Raw genomic sequence first — 17,885 nt, forward strand, 5'->3', positions numbered from 1 at the left:
CTGCTCTATCCCTTGGGTCTATACAGACCTACCTGAAACAAATTGTGTTATTCAATATGTATCTTTTGTGTTTTATAACACAGATGATGTAAGTTGGGTGGAGGGGTAAAATCTAGAGTGTATGCTGTTCTCAAACTGGGGTACGAACCAGGCACCTGCTTCGCAGTCATAGGATGACATCTTGTAGGAATGTCATTTAACTTTTTTGTAGATACACATCTTTTATTTTATTTATTTTTTTAACAATGAGACATATACAGCTTTATTTCATTGTCGTAAGAAGTCGTACTCCGGCAGAGGGACACATTTCCTGTCTCAGCAGAAAGCGAATGCTACGCCTGAAAAGCTCCTTCTTAAGATTGGACTCTGTAACCCTGAGCTGACATCCTGATGCCCTCAAAGCTGGGCCCTTGCTGTGTGGCAGCTGCTTTCACCCTCCTCCTGGTGACCCTCGCTGGGCGGCTGTGACCCCCTCAAATAGCAGTGACTAAACAATTTCACCTGGGCAGGCTGCACTTACACATGGCCCTTCTCCTCTCCCAAAAAGGAGTTTACAGGATTAACTTTCTGAGAACTGGGTTCTGTCTGAATTTCATATAGCCTCTATTAAGTCTGCTGAAATCAAGGCTATACTTAATAGTATCAAATTGTGTTAATGTCGGTCCCTCACTCTCCAGCCATTTTCTTATCATACATAATTTTCAGGCCACACCACTCCCTTTTTGGGCGATTGACTGGAGAGTTTCTCCTGGGAGATGCTTCTTGCAGATGTGTGGTATGTGGTGTCAGACACTGCAGAAACATCCGTTTTACTCTGACAGAACAGAGACCTGGAATTTTTTTCCACCTTTCTTTGCTAAGACAATCCAATCAGGTCACACTTCACTCCTTGGGAAGAACTCCAGGGTGCGTCAGAACCCCATCATTCATGGGCTTCTAGGGGAACATCTCCCTCCCTTTTATCTGTAGGACAGCATGTGTGAATTCATGCAAACGGGAGAAGGTGGCTGGACATCCAGCCTGCTTCTTTCTCTAGGTAACAGGCTCCCTTCTATCGGTCACAATCAGTCAACAGTCAAAACAGCAATTACGATCTTCCATGTTCCTCAGAGCTGCCTTCTCCTGAAGTTGCTTTGCACATCTTGTTGACCAATTTGGAATTGAGAAGAGAATGGAGTGGCCTACCTAACCTAGAAATCTGTTCTACATGTTTCCCCTAAAAACAGCACTGAAGATGCAAAAGATGAGGTCCCCCCCCCCTTTTTTTGCTCTACAAGAAAGCATGTACACACTAACACAGACACGCATGCTCATACACATACGTCAGGATCAAAGAACGTAGTTGGGAAAGCACAGGGAAAAGCTGGCCAGAGAAGATACGGCCATCTGATCAGCTAAAGATGTGGAATGTTACAGTGATGGCATGGAAGTGGTTCTTGGTACATACAAAAAGGGGGGTGGCCAGGCAGAGGGGATGATAAATCCAGGATATCAGAGAGAGTCAGTGGCCATGGAGGAGTTAAAGATACATTCCAGTTGGCTGGAGGAAATGTTATATTATGGAGTGGTCATTTGAAGGAGGATGGACTTGCATGGTCCAGTGGAGGAACATCTGCTTAGCAGGACACCTCCATGGTCTGGTGTCTGTCTAGAACATCAGGGGACTCAGAAGTTTCTTGAGTTCCATCTAACTGATTGCTGCTGACAGATGGACTGAAGGCACTTTCTCCAGAGCCGATGCTGCTCGTGGTTGAGTGGGTTTGTGATCAGGTGAGCCAGGTCATGCTGGCAGATGGGATGTAGCCCACTCCCTGCAAAAAGTACTTAAAGGCCTCGGTGAGCTTCCCTGGGCTGAACTACTTGGGGTAGTCCACCACAGTCTGCCGTCTTTAGCAAGGTTGTATTTACAGGATCCAGGTGAGAACTGCATTCAACCACAGCCTCAACTCCAGGTGAATTGTCACCTACCACCAATAAAGTAGAACAGTTTAATGTTTTTGATTTGTTACCATTTTGTCCCAGGAGGGTCTTCAATCTCCAAGTCTTTGTATCTGTTATAAGAACTCAGAAAGAGCTATAGGTTTTCTTGGTTGATATCTTGGGCAATATGCAGTCTGTAGGTTTGAATCAGGTTCAGGTTGGCTTGCAATTCTTCTTGCCCAAAGTGATGAGCCAAAATAATGTCCACAACATTGGTTGTCAATCCTGAGAGTTTGGAAGCTGCCCAGTCAATCCAGCCTTTAGCACAAGGGTCAACATTAACGAGCACGAGACCTTCCACAAGCTTTGGGTGATTGAGAGCAAATCTGCTGAGGATGTAAGCTCCAACTCCAACCCCAGTGATGCTTTTGGAATTTAAGTGGGTGAGAACAGAAGGTAGCATTTGGGCCCGCTCATCCATTGTGGGGTACTGGTACCCAGTTGGGAAAGAGGGTGCACCTTCCTTCTGGTCTGGGGCATCCACATGACAGACAGCAAAGTGCTGGGTGATTTCTTGCATATCCTCAAAGTTAAAGAATGCATTGAAACAGGATTTATGATTGAGGCCAATGTATGGTATATCCAATAAATGGTCTGTTTCCCTTTGGTAAGCCTCTTATAGTGACATGGACCATCCATGAGTTGTTTCTATATCATGTTCCTTGGATTTTATTCTCACCCTTTCTCAAATGATCTCCTTCTAAGTAAATTATATCAAATTTTGTTTTTGTTTTTGTCTTTTCGCTATTTCTTTGGGCCGCTCCCGCGGCATATGGAGGTTCTCAGGCTAGGGGTTGAATCGGAGCTGTAGCTGCCGGCCTGCGCCACAGCCACAGCAACACGGGATCTGAGCCTCATCTGTGACCTACACCACAGCTCACGGCAACGCCGGATCCTTAACCCACTGAGCAAGGGCAGGGACTGAACCCACAACCTCATGGTTCCTAGTTGGATTCGTTAACCACTGCGCCACGACGGGAACTCCAATTATATCAAATATTAACAGCAATCCAGTTCAACTGGTTCAACCTGACAGTCAAAGTCCTGGAAGTTTCGTGTACCATTCTTATCATTTAGAAGTAGTTTGATCTCTGTGAGTTGAACATCCTGAAATTCATCCATGAGGACAAATGAATCAGTAACTCTGAGGCTCCAGCAGCTGCTGTCAGTGCAGCAGCCCCGGCAGTGCAAGTTGGGCGGGAGAGGCTCTGCAGGTACCCATCTTTGAAAACAAAGCCAACCATGAAGATAATTTAGAGTAGATTTGCACAAAGTGTTAGGAAGAAGGATGAGTCTTAAATATATATTTCACAGATACACAGAACAAATTAGTGGTTACCAGTGGGGAGAGGGGAGAGTGGAAGGGCAAGATGGGGGAGGGGATGAAGGGGTGCAAATTGATACATTGTAAAATATAGCTAATATTCTGTAATAAATATAAATGGAGTAAACCTTTAAAAACTGAAACACTACCCTGTATACTTGTAACATAAAGTATTGTACATCAACTGTACTTCAATTAAAAAAGAAAAATACATATTTATGGTAGACTGTTCTGGGCTACATAATCCCTTATATAAATTCCCTATTCTCTCATAAGGGATAATTTATGATTTTTTTCCTTAACCATTGAATTTTTTTAAGAGAATTGCAAAATTAGAAATTTTTTATGTGGATACATATTAATTCCTCTTTTTTCTTTCTTTCTTTTTTTTTTTTTTTTCTTGTCTTTTTGCCATTTCTAGGGTCGCTCCTGTGGCATATGGATGTTCCCAGGCTAGGGATCGAATCAGAGCTGTAGCCGCGGCCTACGCCAGAACCACAGCAATGCGGGATCCGAGCCGCGTCTACAACCTACACCACAGCTCACGGCAACACCAGATCCTTAACCCACTGAGCAAGGCCAGGGATCGAACCTGCAACCTCATGGTTCCTAGTCAGATTCATTAACCGCTGAACCATGACGGGAACTCCTCTTACTTTTTTTGAAGAGGCAACATCTTGTCAGTTCGCCAATAGCTCCAGGAGCTTGTTTGCTAGGGTCACTTCAAAGCAAAGCCAATTTGCATAGATTAATCCTTGCTTTAATAAAAGAGATAAAATCTTTAATCACAGGGATCTTTTTTTCTAAACTTCATAATTAAGCCTTACTGTGACTGTCTTAAGACAGCCTTTGACAGGTTTGTAATTAACTTTATACTTATCTTGAGGGAAAGTAATTTTATATTTGAATAAGAACTTTGCATTCTCAAGTCATGACATCAAAATTTCTGATTCATTTTAAAACAGTGTATTTGACTTTTCTTTAAAAGTATCTGAGTTTGGATTTGTCTTCAGTTAAAAAAAAAAAAACTATTGCAGAACTCTTTTAAGTCATTTTCATTATAATGTCCAAAAACCAACTATGATTTAGCTAGAATTTATTTCAGTATCTATTTTACATTTAAAGCAACAAACGACCTATCCAATATGTCGATAATTTTCTTGAAATATTTAAAGAAGCTTTGTGAATCCTACAAAACTTAAGATATAAAAGTATAAGCAAGACATCTGTAGGCAGGACCAGAAATCAAAGGCTCCTCTTTGTAACTGACAGCTCAGTTGAATCCTCACTGCAGTGGAAGCATTAGGGGTCCACCCTCTTTTCCCATCAAAGCTCTTCTGTCTAGTCTGGTAGGTTTTCTTTTCCTTCTCTTTCCTGGAGAGCAGACTTCTGTTTATTATTGTACCCCTCCGATCTCTTCTGGGCATGTATCTTGAAGAATCGGCGGAACCAAATCACTAAGACTTTATTGAACACCTAGTCTTTAAGAACTATATGATCTTGGTAATAAACTAGACAGGAACGATGTGAGAACAATGACAGCAGGTGTCAACAATGATATCTGCAAAGGCAGATTTGGTGAAGTAAAATAGGCACCAAAAATAAAGTGGGTACCAAAATGTGTAAAATAGGCATCAGAACTAAAATCTGGCTAAACCAAAACCTGTGAGACAAGGTCAGGAGTACGGAGCAGGCAGGTTAAGGCAACTTAAGCAAGTTAAGGTTAAGGCAAGTGAGAGGGCAAAGTCCCAGAATGGTGGGCTGAGGTCACACCTGAACCCCAATGACTTTATGCATCCCCTTGCTTCACCCCCTCACCTTTACCGCATCCACAGACACCTGCCTCACTTCAAGCCCCTGCACAGTGACTGCTAGACAGTGTTCTCAAACTGCAGTAGGCATATAAGTCCCCAGGAGATGGCGTGAAAATGTCCTCATTCTGTAGTTCTGGATTTTGAGGTCCTGCATCTAACAACCTTGATGCTGAGAAAGCACACCGAGAGGAGAAGATTTTCATTGCCTCCTCTGACTAGCCTTACCCTCTCTGCCTTAAAAAAAAGAAAAAAAGTCAAATAGTAGCAAAAAGTTCTATAAGGAAACCAGCCTTTTGTATTTTGAACCCTTATCTGATATCCCAGGCAAGGCTTTAGCCCCGCTGCTGTAGGCCTCGTTCCTGTTTCTAAATACCTTTACTCTTAGTTCATCCCTTTATTTTTTTGGCCACACCTGAGGCATGAGGAAGTTTCAGGGCCAGGGATTGGACCCAAGCCACAACAGTGACAACACTGTATCCTTAAACTGCTGTGCCACCAAGGCAACGCCCAATATGAATTTTTAGAATTCTAAAAATTCTAAAAGTGATGAATACATCACTTTCAGAACGCTCTTTTGTCTTATTGTTTCAAAAAAGATGCAGATTTTAACTCATACCCTTAATTTCCTACTTCCATCCTAATATATCTCAACTTTTTGTTAAATCCATATTAGGTGTTATTGTAACTACGTCCATAAATATTATGCTCTAATAAGTCAAATCATAGTCTATGATTACATTTTTTCAGTACAACTTTTTTTTGGCCTTAATAATTATCTCTTTCTTTTACAATGTTTTCTTAGACTTTGAACAGCTCTGTTTTATAGCTTTCATTACAGTTTTCCCAAAAGTCAGTTTTCCCTCCAGCTTTATTGAGGTATTATTGCCATATATATATGTGTGTGTATATATATGTATATATATATATATAGTAAGTTCAAGATGTACAATGTGTGTGATTTGATACTTATAAATGTGCAAAATGATTTATTACAGTAAGGGTTAGTTAACATCTGCATTCCTTCTAATTACCATCCATAAGTCAAATCTGACAATTCACGAGCTCCATTTGTCTTCCAGGACGAGTCTTCTAGAAACCTCCAGCATCCCACTGCAGTGTTGGCTTCTGGCAGCCCTCACCTGGGTCAGCTCCCACCTCCCCTCCGTATCTGGTCCTCTTCCATGGATTCCATATCTTCCTTTCTCTCAGTTCCCTGCTTCATGTTGGTAGACAGGATTTTCAGCTGCTTTTCGAAGAAGAATGTGTGGGGTTAGGTACAGAATCCTTGGTTGAACATACATTTTTTTCTCAAACTTTGGAAGACATTGCTCTCATTTTCTTCTGCCTTCAAGTATTTCTCTGAGGAATCCGTTCCTCTTCCTAGTGCTTTGTGTGTTACCTGCCACACACACAAACAAAAACATCTCTGAAAGGTTTAGACCTCTTTTCATTAGTCTTATTGTTCTGAAATTTCATGATGGCATTAGGTCTTTTCACTTCCATCATGGTGTGCAGGTTTTTCATGCTAGAGATCGGGGATCTGCAGTTCTGAGAAATGCTTTTTTTGTGTTGTGTTTGATGGTTTCCTCCTTTACCTCTGTTCCTAATGGGCCTTCTAGTTACTAGTCAGAACTGTTTCCCCTGCACCACGATGGGAACTCCCCTTTGCAGGCATTCAAATTTGAACTTTCTTGTCTTTGCTGCATCATATGCCAATGCCCCATTTCTCTTCTTATATAAAAGCTGGATTCGCCTCTTGGCGGATGTCAAGCCAAAAGCCACAACCAAGCCAAAGATCTGCAGAAGGAAGGGTGTATTACTTGCAGCAAGTAAGGAGAACACTGGGGATCTTTCCCAAAGCAGTGTCTTCCCTGAACAGCAAAATTGGGGGAGTTTTAAGCTAAGAGTACATGCATGGTCATGAAGGAGCTTGAGCAGAGGAAAATTCAGCATAGAATGGGGGTGGGTGGGGGGGCAGAGGTTGACAGAGTCCAAGCTTTAGTTGATTGAAGTCACGAGGGTCAGAAATGGTCAACATCATCATTCCTTAGGCTCCAGGTATCTGGTCGTTGGAGTGCTCCAGGGGGGCTTTACGTTCTGCAAAACAACTCAAGAAAGTGCTTCAGGCTAATCTTTATCATTGAAACAGAGCTGGGAGTGTTTACAACTGATTCATTATCTTTGCCACTGTCACGTCTCTTGCCTGATAACAGTTGTTTGTTCCTGCATTCTTTTGTTCATTGAAGATCTTTAATTCCTGAGACCTGTTCAAGGACAAGCATTGCGGCCAGGCTTAGATCACAAAGTAACCTAGGCCAGCATAGCTCCGCTTATGTCAAGAAAGCCATGCCTGGTTCTCTTTCTCCAGGAACTGCCTACCTATCATCTTACACTTCCATCTTCAGATGTGGTGGTTTAGGGTTACCGACATTTGGTATGTCAGACTGGCTAATTGCCTATCCAAGTTCTTGCTGCTGCTTCCAGTTCATGATCTACAACCTCAGCTGCACAACAGTCTATCCCCATGTAAAGTTTCTTGACCCAGTCTCTCAGTAACTATCACTACTTTCTTCAAATCAGCTACATCTCTTTCAGATTTTTCTTAGAGTCTATAGAAAATACATAACTATAATTTTCAAATCTCACGTCACACTTCAGGCTACTAACTTTTTTCCTACTTCATTAAATTTAGAAACCTAGGAGTTCCCATCATGGCGCAGTGGTTAATGAATCCGACTAGGAAGCATGAGGTTGCAGGTTCGACCTGTGGCCTTGCTCAGTGGGTTAAGGATCCGGCGTTGCCGTGAGCTGTGGTGTAGGTCGCAGATGCGGCTCGGATCCTGCGTTGCTGTGGCTGTGGCGTAGGCCAGCAGCTACAGCTCCGATTCGACCCCTAGCCTGGGAACCTCCATATGCCGTGGGAGCGGCCCAAGAAATGCCAAAAAAGACCAAAAAAAAAAAAAAAAAAATTTAGAAACCTAGGCAGATGCTTCCTTCCTTCCTTCCTTCCTTCCTTCCTTCCAGTGAATGAAGTCTTCCTCCTCTAAGGCCAACTGTTCTACTGGAACCCTTGGTCTTGTGGAAGAAAGTGAGGCTTAGAGGCAAATGTATGCACTTTAGAGACAGTTGGGTTAATATCTTAATTTTGTCACTTACCAGTTGTATAACCTTAGGCAAATTCTTTTAATTTCTATGAGTCTCTTTTCTTATCCATAAAATGTAGATAATGCCTTTTTCATGGAAATGTTATGAGGAGTCAATGAATTTCATATGTAGTGTAAAAAATAACACTATTCTCATCTGCTCTAGTACTTTGCTCCAACAGCTATCCCTCTATATTAGCAACTTCTCCCCTAATTGCCTTCAACTACTAAACCTAAAAGCACCATCTTTTTAATTTTACCGTATTCTGTGTCCTTATGTGTTCTGACTTCGGCTCCCTCTACATTATGCAAATGGTACTTGCCAAAGACCAAAGGTGCCCTGTATTGCATTTAACAACTCTCTCTCAAGGAATTCATGTGCTCAGGGCAGGGGAAATCCATGGGCTCCACCTTTAGAACTGGTGCCATATTAGGCAATGAGCAAGATGGACAAGATCCCTGCCCTCGTGGAGTTTATAGTCTAGCAAGAGAAGAGGACATCAGCTACTTATGGTTCTGAAGCATATTGTGAAGGAAGATGCATTGGAATGCTAGAAGCACATAGAGTCTGCAGTCATGGGGGGCAGATCACGAATGTAGGAGTGAAGGAAATGAGGGGCTCTGGAGAATGAGAGGGAGAAATTGATAGGAGGTGTCAAGTGCAAATGAAAAATTAATCAGAGTAGCTAAGAAGGAAATGGAAATTTTTATTAGAGCCAAAGTGGAGGATTATAATCCAGGAAGAGCATCTCAGAAAGCTCGGAGGACTGTTCTGCCTATTAGAAGGCAAGGCACAGTTGTATAAGTTTTTTCGAGACAGAGGGTTATACATTAAGTGATGTGTTATTGACAGTTTACAGAATCCAGATCTAAGTGCCTCATGACCCCTTTCAAGATCAAGAAGGAATGTTCTCTTTTAAGGAGCTTGCTAGAAGAATGTTGCTCTTTATGGTTGAGCAGGTATTCCTGCTGATGGGGGAGGTTTGGTGGACGCTTAATGTGGATACAGGGAGAGAGGAGGCCAAGGGGCAGAGAAAACTTTTATATTTGAATTTGTCTTGTCTCACCATAAAACATGAATTTTATTTAATACAAGAAAGAGGTGACTGGATTGGGAGGGAGATGGGATGCAGGGAGTAGTGGAGAGTAAGAGACGGGGTTGCTGTGGAATTGAGAGTAGAATGACTGACAGACTGTACCATCCTAGGAGGTATAGATACTTGTATTTAGATTCACAATGGCCTCTGTGAAGTGACATTTATATGTTGACTTTGAAAATATGAAGTCATGTGCTTTCTATATGCTCTTGAAGATAATCAACCTGGGAGAGACTGGGGTAAGCCAGTTTCTTCAAGGTATGACTTCTTGGAGTTTTCAATATCTCAAAGTTCATTATGAATCTCCAATAATGCCGGAACTTCTTTAATCAAAGGGGCCTCTCTTCTGGCTGCTAGTGTAATGGATTTACATCCAGAAAGCGTGCTCTATGAATATGCATGGCTATTTTACCTGTAGGCAGCAGAGGGCGATCTTGCCCTCCTTATGCAAGTGGACATACATTTGACAAGGTTGAGATAAAATCAGCTAAAATAACCTTAGCTCATTGCCCCTTCTGTACAAAGACAGAAGCAAATTCTTTCACACAGCTTCAGAACACTTCTCTCTTGATAAAACACGAGGCAGAGGATACTTGCTTCCTTGACTAGTTGGTTCACAAAGTGATGGACACAAGTGGCTCTTTCACCTACTAGATAACTTGTCCCCTTAGTCGGGGAGTGGGGAGTGAAGACAGCTGAGGAGAGGGACCTGGGGGCTGAATCTAAATAGGAGCAGAGAATTAACATCCCTTCCTAGCAACTGTTTGGTTCCTATTCCTATTCTGAGATAGTCTGGCCCCTGAGAATGCCCACATAGGTAAGAGAGAATGCCCACATGTGGATTTTGGCTGCAAAGATCAAAGCTTCAGCCTAGGTCTGTTCTCTGAAATATAAGTAGGATGCTGATTTTTTTCTGTAGCCACAGTTTTCAAAAGTGTCTGCTGCTTGGAACCTTAATTGTCTGCAATTGGCTGTATAAACACAGGCCCAAGGTCCTGGTTTATGTGATCTGGAATGAATACATTCAGTACACCAAGTCTCAGCACCTGCTCATGCACTGATGGGAGAAACGGCATGTATGTGATAAAATCTCCATCTGTGGCTGATCCTGGGCAATATGTAAGCTGGACATGGGCAGAGGGTAGCCACTGAAGGGCAAGGCTAGGGATCTGGGCTCCAAATTCCAACTAGAAGTGGTCCAATCCCTTCCCCTCTGTGGGCTTCAGTTTCATTTCCTGCATTAAAATGAGGTGGAATTGAGTTTTATGTTAAACATACAGAAGGAATACTTTTTACTACCAATATGCTTGTGTTTAAAAAAAAAAACTCAGCAAAGTCGATATGATATTTCAGTTAAAGATTAAATATTTGTAGATGGCAGGATGGACCATTACTGTCCTCTCTCAAGAGTCTTAGTAGAGGAGTTCCCACTGTGGCACAATAGGATAGGTGGTGTCTCTGGGGCGCTGGGACTCAGGTTCAACCCCTGGCCAGGCATGATGAGTTAAAGGGTCTGGCATTGCCACACCTGCGGCTTAGATCGAAACTGTGGTTTGGATGTGATCACGGCCTGGGAACTCCATATGCTGCGGGGAGGCCAAAAAGGAAGAGAAGAAAAGAAAAGATTCTTAGTAGAAAACAACAGCACTGGCTCTAGTTCAAGTGGAGAGGAGTTCATTAAAAGATACTAGGTGCTTCACAGAACCTCTGGGAGGGGATTGGGGTCCGACATGGAAACTGTAAGAAGGAACAGCCCCAGAGGGCAGTGCCAGACAGAATCTGGGTGGAGTCCTTTCAGAAGCTTCCCGATAGCACACAGGCAGCTCACTGCTCCTGCTCTGGGAAGGGCTCTGCCCTCGCATCTCCACCAGGGCTGCCTAGTAAAGCTGGGCATCTCTCTGCCATCATCCATTCTCCTCTCTTGATCAGCTGGATTCTTGGGGTGCCTGCCTCCTTCTTCCCAGGGAAAATCTTGCTCCTTAGGCTTGAGTTTCAAGGGAGGTTGGTGGAAGGCTTTGCCTCTGGAAGGTAATAACATACACGAGGGCGTAATTGCCCAGATGTAGAAACAGAACTCAAAAATACCGGGTTTCCAAAAAGTATAGCAAATGTCTGTGTCACCTGTGATTTTATCATCCTTTAGGCAGAAATCCAAGAAACCAAGATGCAATGCATCATTAATACATTTGGTTTGCGTGTGAGTTCCCAGAGATCATGGGCCCAGAGAACCACCCTATGTTAATTTTCCATCACAGTTCTTTTCATAATAGTTATTTTAAAAAATCAATTCTGGGAAGTGAAAGTTGTTCCTGTGTTCACAGCTCTGGAAAATGATACGTTAAATGAGTCACTGAATATTAATTCAATGTGCAGCTCTGTGGAAAGGTGTGTTGAATAAGCTATCCTAAAGAGAGTTTGGGGTGGCAAAAGAGTAGTCGCGCAGAGGGCTCAGTCAGTTCTTTATTGTTTGTTTTCCAAAGGTTGGCCCTTCTAACACATTTCAAAATCAGCCAGGATCCTTGTTAAAATCTTTGGCTACTCCCTGCCTTATTGAATTGATATCTGGAAAATATAGTCTGGAATACCTGATAGTTCTAATGGTGTGAAAGCAATATACATTCAGTAGAAACAGCATTTTGAATTTGGAATGTTGATCCTTTCTGGGACCAGCGAGATATCCCACAAGATCCTCTCTCCTGATGCCGGGCAGCCACGGCATCACCACGTGATCACACAGGCAAACAACTACGCTTACAACGGTCTATTCTCACTTTCAGGACAGTATTCAATAAGTTACATGAGATAGTCAACACTGTATTATAAAATACCCTTTGTGGAAGTTCCTGTTGTGGCTGAGCAGTAACGAGCCTGACCAGTATCCATAAGGATGCGGGTTCGATCCCTGGCCTCGCTCAGTGGGTTCAGGATCCCACGTTGCTGTGAGCTGTGGTGTCGGTCACAGACATGGCTTGGATTCCGAATTCCTGTGGCTGTGGCATAGGCCCGCAGCTATAGCTCTGATTCGACCCCTAGCCTGGGAACTTCCATATGCCTCAAATGCAGCCCTAAAGAGCAATAAAATAAAAATAGGCTTTGTGTTTGATGGTTTTGCCCAATTGTAGGCTAATGTATGTGTTCTGAGCACCTTTAAGGTAGGCTGAGCTAAGTTATTTTTGGTAGGTTAGGTGTATGAAAGGAATTTTCAACTTATGATATTTTCAACTTACAATAGGTTTATTGGGATGTAACCCCATGGTCAAGGAAGATCTGTATAGTTTCACAAGTTCCTTAAGTGATTCCTTCCATATACCAAAGCTTAAGAACTACGGCTTTATGTGGAAAATAGGGGTATCATGAGGGAGCAAGCGAGTTTAAAAGTTTAAAGTTTATTAATTAATACAGCAGGGTCTCATTTATACTCTATTATTTATTCTAGTCTCTGTTGATTTGGAGTAACAGCTGCTACTTGCACAGGAGTCCGCCGATTCTGAAGTGACAGTGCTTTACTTTTCTCTGTATATTTGGATTTCTCATGTCTAACATTTCCTATGAGTCATTAGCCCACATTTTTTCTAAGCCAATTTTCACAATCAGGGCACAGCTTCTTACCTAAGCTTCTAAATCATTGCCTTTGATAGCAGAACTGGAAATAGGGCTTGTTCCCCACCTGCTGGGCTTTAGCCTCTGATTGGCAATTATTTTTTGAAATGTAGAAGTCATCCTCCTTCAAGGGAAAATAGTCCATCCAATTTTCCCATTAGCTAAGCTTCTGAAGCCAGTATTTCCTAAACGTAATGTGCATCAGAAAAATCTTGAAGTTTTTGAGGTCTGCAAGGCCTCTGACTCTCTGGGGTGAGGTCTGCACACTGGGCCCTCACCCCAGTGGGCGCTGTCGCAGGGACCACCCTTTAAACTGCTTGGACTGCCCCAGCTCCCCACGTGGTTATCCTCTGTCATAATCACCAGGAGGATAGCTGAACTGTGTAAGAAGTTCTATCGGGAGTTCCCATCGTGGCACAGCAGAAACGAATCCAACTGGGAACCATGAGGTTGCAGGTTTGATCCTTGGCCTCGCTCAGTGGGTTAAGGATCTGGCATTGCTGTGAGCTGTGGTGTAGATCACTGATGCGGCTCAGATCTGGTGTTGCTGTGGCTGTGGTATAGACCAGCAGCTATAGCTCCATCCCCTAGCTTGGGAACTTCCATATGCCATGGGTGCGGCCCTAAAAAGGAAAAAAAAAAAAAAAAGAAATCCTATTGAGTGCGTCTCGGGCTCATGAAGAATGCAGACAAGTTGGGATGATCAAACTGCTGCACTATGTGGACTGAAATTCCAGGGCTGTGCCCCTGTGTTGGCTGTACCTGCAGAGACACTGTAGTGACCTGTGAAGCCCATGGAGCCCTCTCTTCCACGGCCAGCTGTTCACCATCTTTTTTCACTTGTGGGCTGTGCCTCCCCAGGGCAGTGACCAACTTTTACACAGGGCTTGAGGACTTGAATACTTTTGCTTATTCCTTATAGCAACCCTATGAGGAAGGCCTTATTGTTATCAGCTCCATTTAAACATGAAATGTCAGGAGTTCCCTTCGTGGCTCAGCAGTTAATCAACCGACTAGTATATATGAAGATGAGGGTTCGATTCCTGGCCTCACTCAGTGGCTTAAGGATCTGGTGCTGCCGAGAGCCGTGTTTTAAGTCGCAGACACAGCTTGGATCCCGAGTTGCTGTGGCTGTGGCAGAGGCCGGCAGCTATAGCTCTGATTCAACCCCCCCCCCCACCCTGCACCCCCGCAGCCTGGGAACTTCCATATGTCAAGGGTGCAGCCCTGAAAATCAGAAGAAAAAAACAAACAAACAAACAAAAGCCAAACCCTGAAATGTCAAAGAGGTTGGCTTGCCCAAGATCATGCCCTGAAAACTGTGAGCAGCCTCCAGTGGGGATGGATAAACTCATGCCTGGTTCTCAGGGAGCCTTGGCACATGGCTCTGAGCTCACTTGCTGGCAACAAAGCTCAGGTGAGAGCCACTGAGTTGCCCTGAGCGAGCCAGAGGAGCCTCTCCTTAGCTGGGATAAGACCCGGCCTGGGGTTTCCTCCTGAGCCCTTCTAGTTACGCCCTCTCAGGTGTGGGACCTTTGGAAGTAACCCTTCTCTTCCCAGAGGCAGGTCATAGGCTCTGAAAACCCTCAAGATTCATTCTTCCCCCAAGCCCTGATTTGGGTTTAAATAGAGCCTTTTCAGCCTCCAGCTATATCAGCCTCTGCAAGATATACCATTTCAAAACCCTGCAGAAATGGAAACCCCAGATGGCACATGGCAGGTAAGAGGTAGGCACACACTAGACTTGCCAGCAGTGAGCTCAGCTGTGTGGTGGCTGTTACGTTAGTGGTGCAGGTGGTAGCTATGAAACAGAGCAAAGGGCATGAGTAAGGATAGGGAAGGGACCCTTCTAGGGCCCAACCTCAGAACAGGAAAGAACTAATTCTAGGTATGCTCTGGACGGAATCAGAAAGAACACGGAACCCCACACAGCAGCATTTGGGTAAGCCTTCTCTCCCTTCCTTTCTTCCTTTTTTTCCTGAATAATTTTGTCCAAATATCACTAGGCAGGACTGAGCAAAATAGGCCCTATTGTGGGGGAAGGAGTAGGACCAGAGCAGGGCGTCAGAGCCTACCTGGGCTGAGGGAGACACCTGTGTGGGTGAATGAATGGCAGGCCCTGCAGGGTGCGAGTCTGAGCAGGGTGAAGAGGGCATCCATGTAGGGTGGAGGTGGTGGCCCAGAACAGGAAGCAGAGCACAGTGAGGTGAGGAGAGGTCCGTGGGAGGTGAGGGGAGGTGGAGATGAGAAATGGGAGATGATCCAACAAGTGAATTTTTGGAGAATAGTGGGAGTCAGGTTTCTCACTGTCCAAAAAGGAGTTACACATGTGGAGGGCAACTAAAATTAGTCTATGATACTGGGTTGGAATTATGTGAACCCATGATTTTCAGTCTATGTAGATATGTATAAAAATAAACATAAGGCAGAGTTCCCATTGTGGCTCAGCAAGTTAAAAACCTGAATAGCATCCGTGAGGCCTGGCCTCGCTCCCTGGCCTTGCTCAGTGGGTTAAGGATCCAGCGTTGCAAAGAGCTGCGGCGTAGGTCAAAGATGTGGTTCAGATCTGACGTTGCTGAGGCTGTGGCACAGGCCAGCAGCTGCAACTCCAATTTGACCCCTAGCCTGGGAAGGTCCCTATGCTGCAGGTGCTGCCCTAAAAAGACAAAAGTAAATAAAGATAAGAATGTTTGTGTGTACATACCCACACTCACACAGACACCACCTCAAACCAATGAACCAAGTTAACATGAGTAGCAATGGATGCGACACTTTCAAATCATTTGCCCTCAACAGGATGCAATGGGAATATATCACTTCTGTGATCCTCCTGCCAAAAAATCATGACCTGAATCTAATTTTGAAAAAGTATCAGACTCAAAAAAAAAAAAAAAAAAAAAAGGGAGCTCCCATCATGGCTCAGTGGTTAACGAATCTGACTAGGAACCATGAGGTTTCGGGTTCGGTCCCTGCCCTTGCTCAGTGGGTTAAGGATCCGGCGTTGCCATGAGCTGTGGTTTAGGTCGCAGACGCGGCTCGGATCCCGCGTTGCTGTGGCTCTGGCGTAGGCCGGTGGCCACAGCTCCGATTCGACCCCTAGCCTGGGAACCTCCATATGCCGAGGGAGCGGCCCTAGAAAAGGCAAAGGAAAAAAAAAAAAAGAAAAAAAAAAGTATCAGACAAATCCAAATTCAGAGACAGTCTATAAAACAACTGGCCTGTCATCTTGAAATGTGTCAAGACCCTAAAAGTCAAAGAAAGACTGAGGAAGTTGTCCAGAGAGAAGGAGAATATGGTAACGAGATGCAACCTGTGATGTGGCATTTGATCTTTTGTCTATAAAGGATGTTACTGGAATAACTGGTGGAACCTGAATCGTGTCTGTGGTTTGGCGGCTGGATGGATACCAATCTTGATTTCCTGACTTTGATGGTTGTTTTGCGGTTATGTAGGAGGAAGTCCTTGTTCATGGAAAATATACTGAAGTATTCAGGAGCAATGGTGTCAGCAACCTGCTCTCAGAGGGTTTAGAAAGAATACTTCTTTGCACTATTCTTGGAACTTTTCTGTAAGTTTGAAATTATTTCCAAAAAACTATTAAAAATGTATTTCTTTAAAATCACTTTTGGGATTTAAGTTACTTTTACCTTTTTTTTTTTTTTTCTCATTGAGGTATAATTACATGCTGAAAATTCAGCTTTGGGGGTTGTATCATTCAGCGAGTTTTGACAAACATATACAGTCATGTAACCACTACATACATATAGAAACCTTAACTGGATACCTCTGACTTAAAACTATTCATTAGTTGGGCTTTTAGAAATGCCCTCATTTATCTTACAGGAATAAATATTAAACATTTTATTATACCCCCTTTTCAAATATTGAGCTCTGTAACATGCAATACTCAAATATGTTTGACTTTTTTAAAAAATGATTTTTTATTTTTTCCACCATAGCTGGTTTACAGTGTTCTGTCAATTTTTACTGCATAGCAAGGTGACCCAGTCATACTACATTCTTTTTCTCACATTATCATGCTCCATCCTAAGTGACTAGATATAGTCCCCAGTGCTACACAGCAGGATCTCATTGCTTATCCGTTCCAAAGGCAATAGTTTGCATCTATTAACCCCAAATTCCCAGTCCCTTAGCAGTGAAACAAGCCAAGGGACATGGACAGAGATCTGCCCTTTCCTGGAGAGAAGGCTCCCCTCTCCTGTCCCTTCCCCATTAACACTGAATGAGCGCCTGGTGGGCGGAGAACCGTGCCTCTGCCAGGAAAAGCTTCATTAGCAGCTGGGAGAAGCCCGACCCACCTACCCCATCATCTCCCCAGCTGTCACCGACACCTTCCTGGAGATGTCATGCTTCCCACGGCCTCAAAATACACCTACATGCTCCACTCTGGGCTGCAGGCAATTAGCTTCCCCTGTTCTCCAGTGGGCTCATGGGCCTGAAGTGCAGACAGACACTTGCTCAGACACGGCAGAGACAAGCGCTGCGTGCTGGGGCTCAGCCCACCCGAGAGCTTGGGAAGAGGGAGTCCGAAATGAATCACTGAGCACGAGATTCATTGATTTTTCTCTTAAATCATTCTCTAGCTTTCCCAGATGTTCTGAAGCAAGACAGAAAAATTCAACTCGGCACAATTCAGAGGTGCAAGGAAAGGGAGATTATTTTCTCTGTAACTGGAACTTTCTCCTGAGCCCTCTCCTATGGGATACTGGGTGGAAATTAATTGCATCGCCAATCCTTTCTAAAGTGCAGTTCCTTAAATGGGGTTTAGTTTGTATTAGTTAAAAATGTTCAATCCTTCATATAGCTTCTCTTCCTGTCTTTTTTTAAATTAAGACTGTGTTTGATTTTGCAAAATGTAGCTTATTTGACCTTGTGGCTTTGCTGGGAAGTTGGAGTCCCCAGGGAA

The 17,885-nt window shown here is 43.7% G+C and overlaps 1 pseudogene across 1 annotated transcript; it reads right to left on the reverse strand.

Moving 5' to 3' along the window:
- Positions 1-1,545: 1,545 nt before the first annotated feature.
- Positions 1,546-3,108, reverse strand: LOC100738904 (protein NDRG3-like; annotated as a pseudogene). The gene is made up of 2 exons (XR_014831128.1): positions 3,010-3,108; positions 1,546-2,641 (listed from the first exon to the last, which is right to left on the reverse strand). The product of XR_014831128.1 is annotated as a protein NDRG3-like (transcript).
- Between the last annotated feature and the right edge of the window lie 14,777 nt (positions 3,109-17,885).

The sequence above is a fragment of the Sus scrofa genome, chromosome 16 (assembly GCF_054392235.1).
Source record: "Sus scrofa isolate SSC_HxYL_T2T_F1_AM1 chromosome 16, Sscrofa_HxYL_maternal_Yorkshire_Landrace_v2.0, whole genome shotgun sequence".
NCBI lineage: Eukaryota > Metazoa > Chordata > Mammalia > Artiodactyla > Suidae > Sus > Sus scrofa.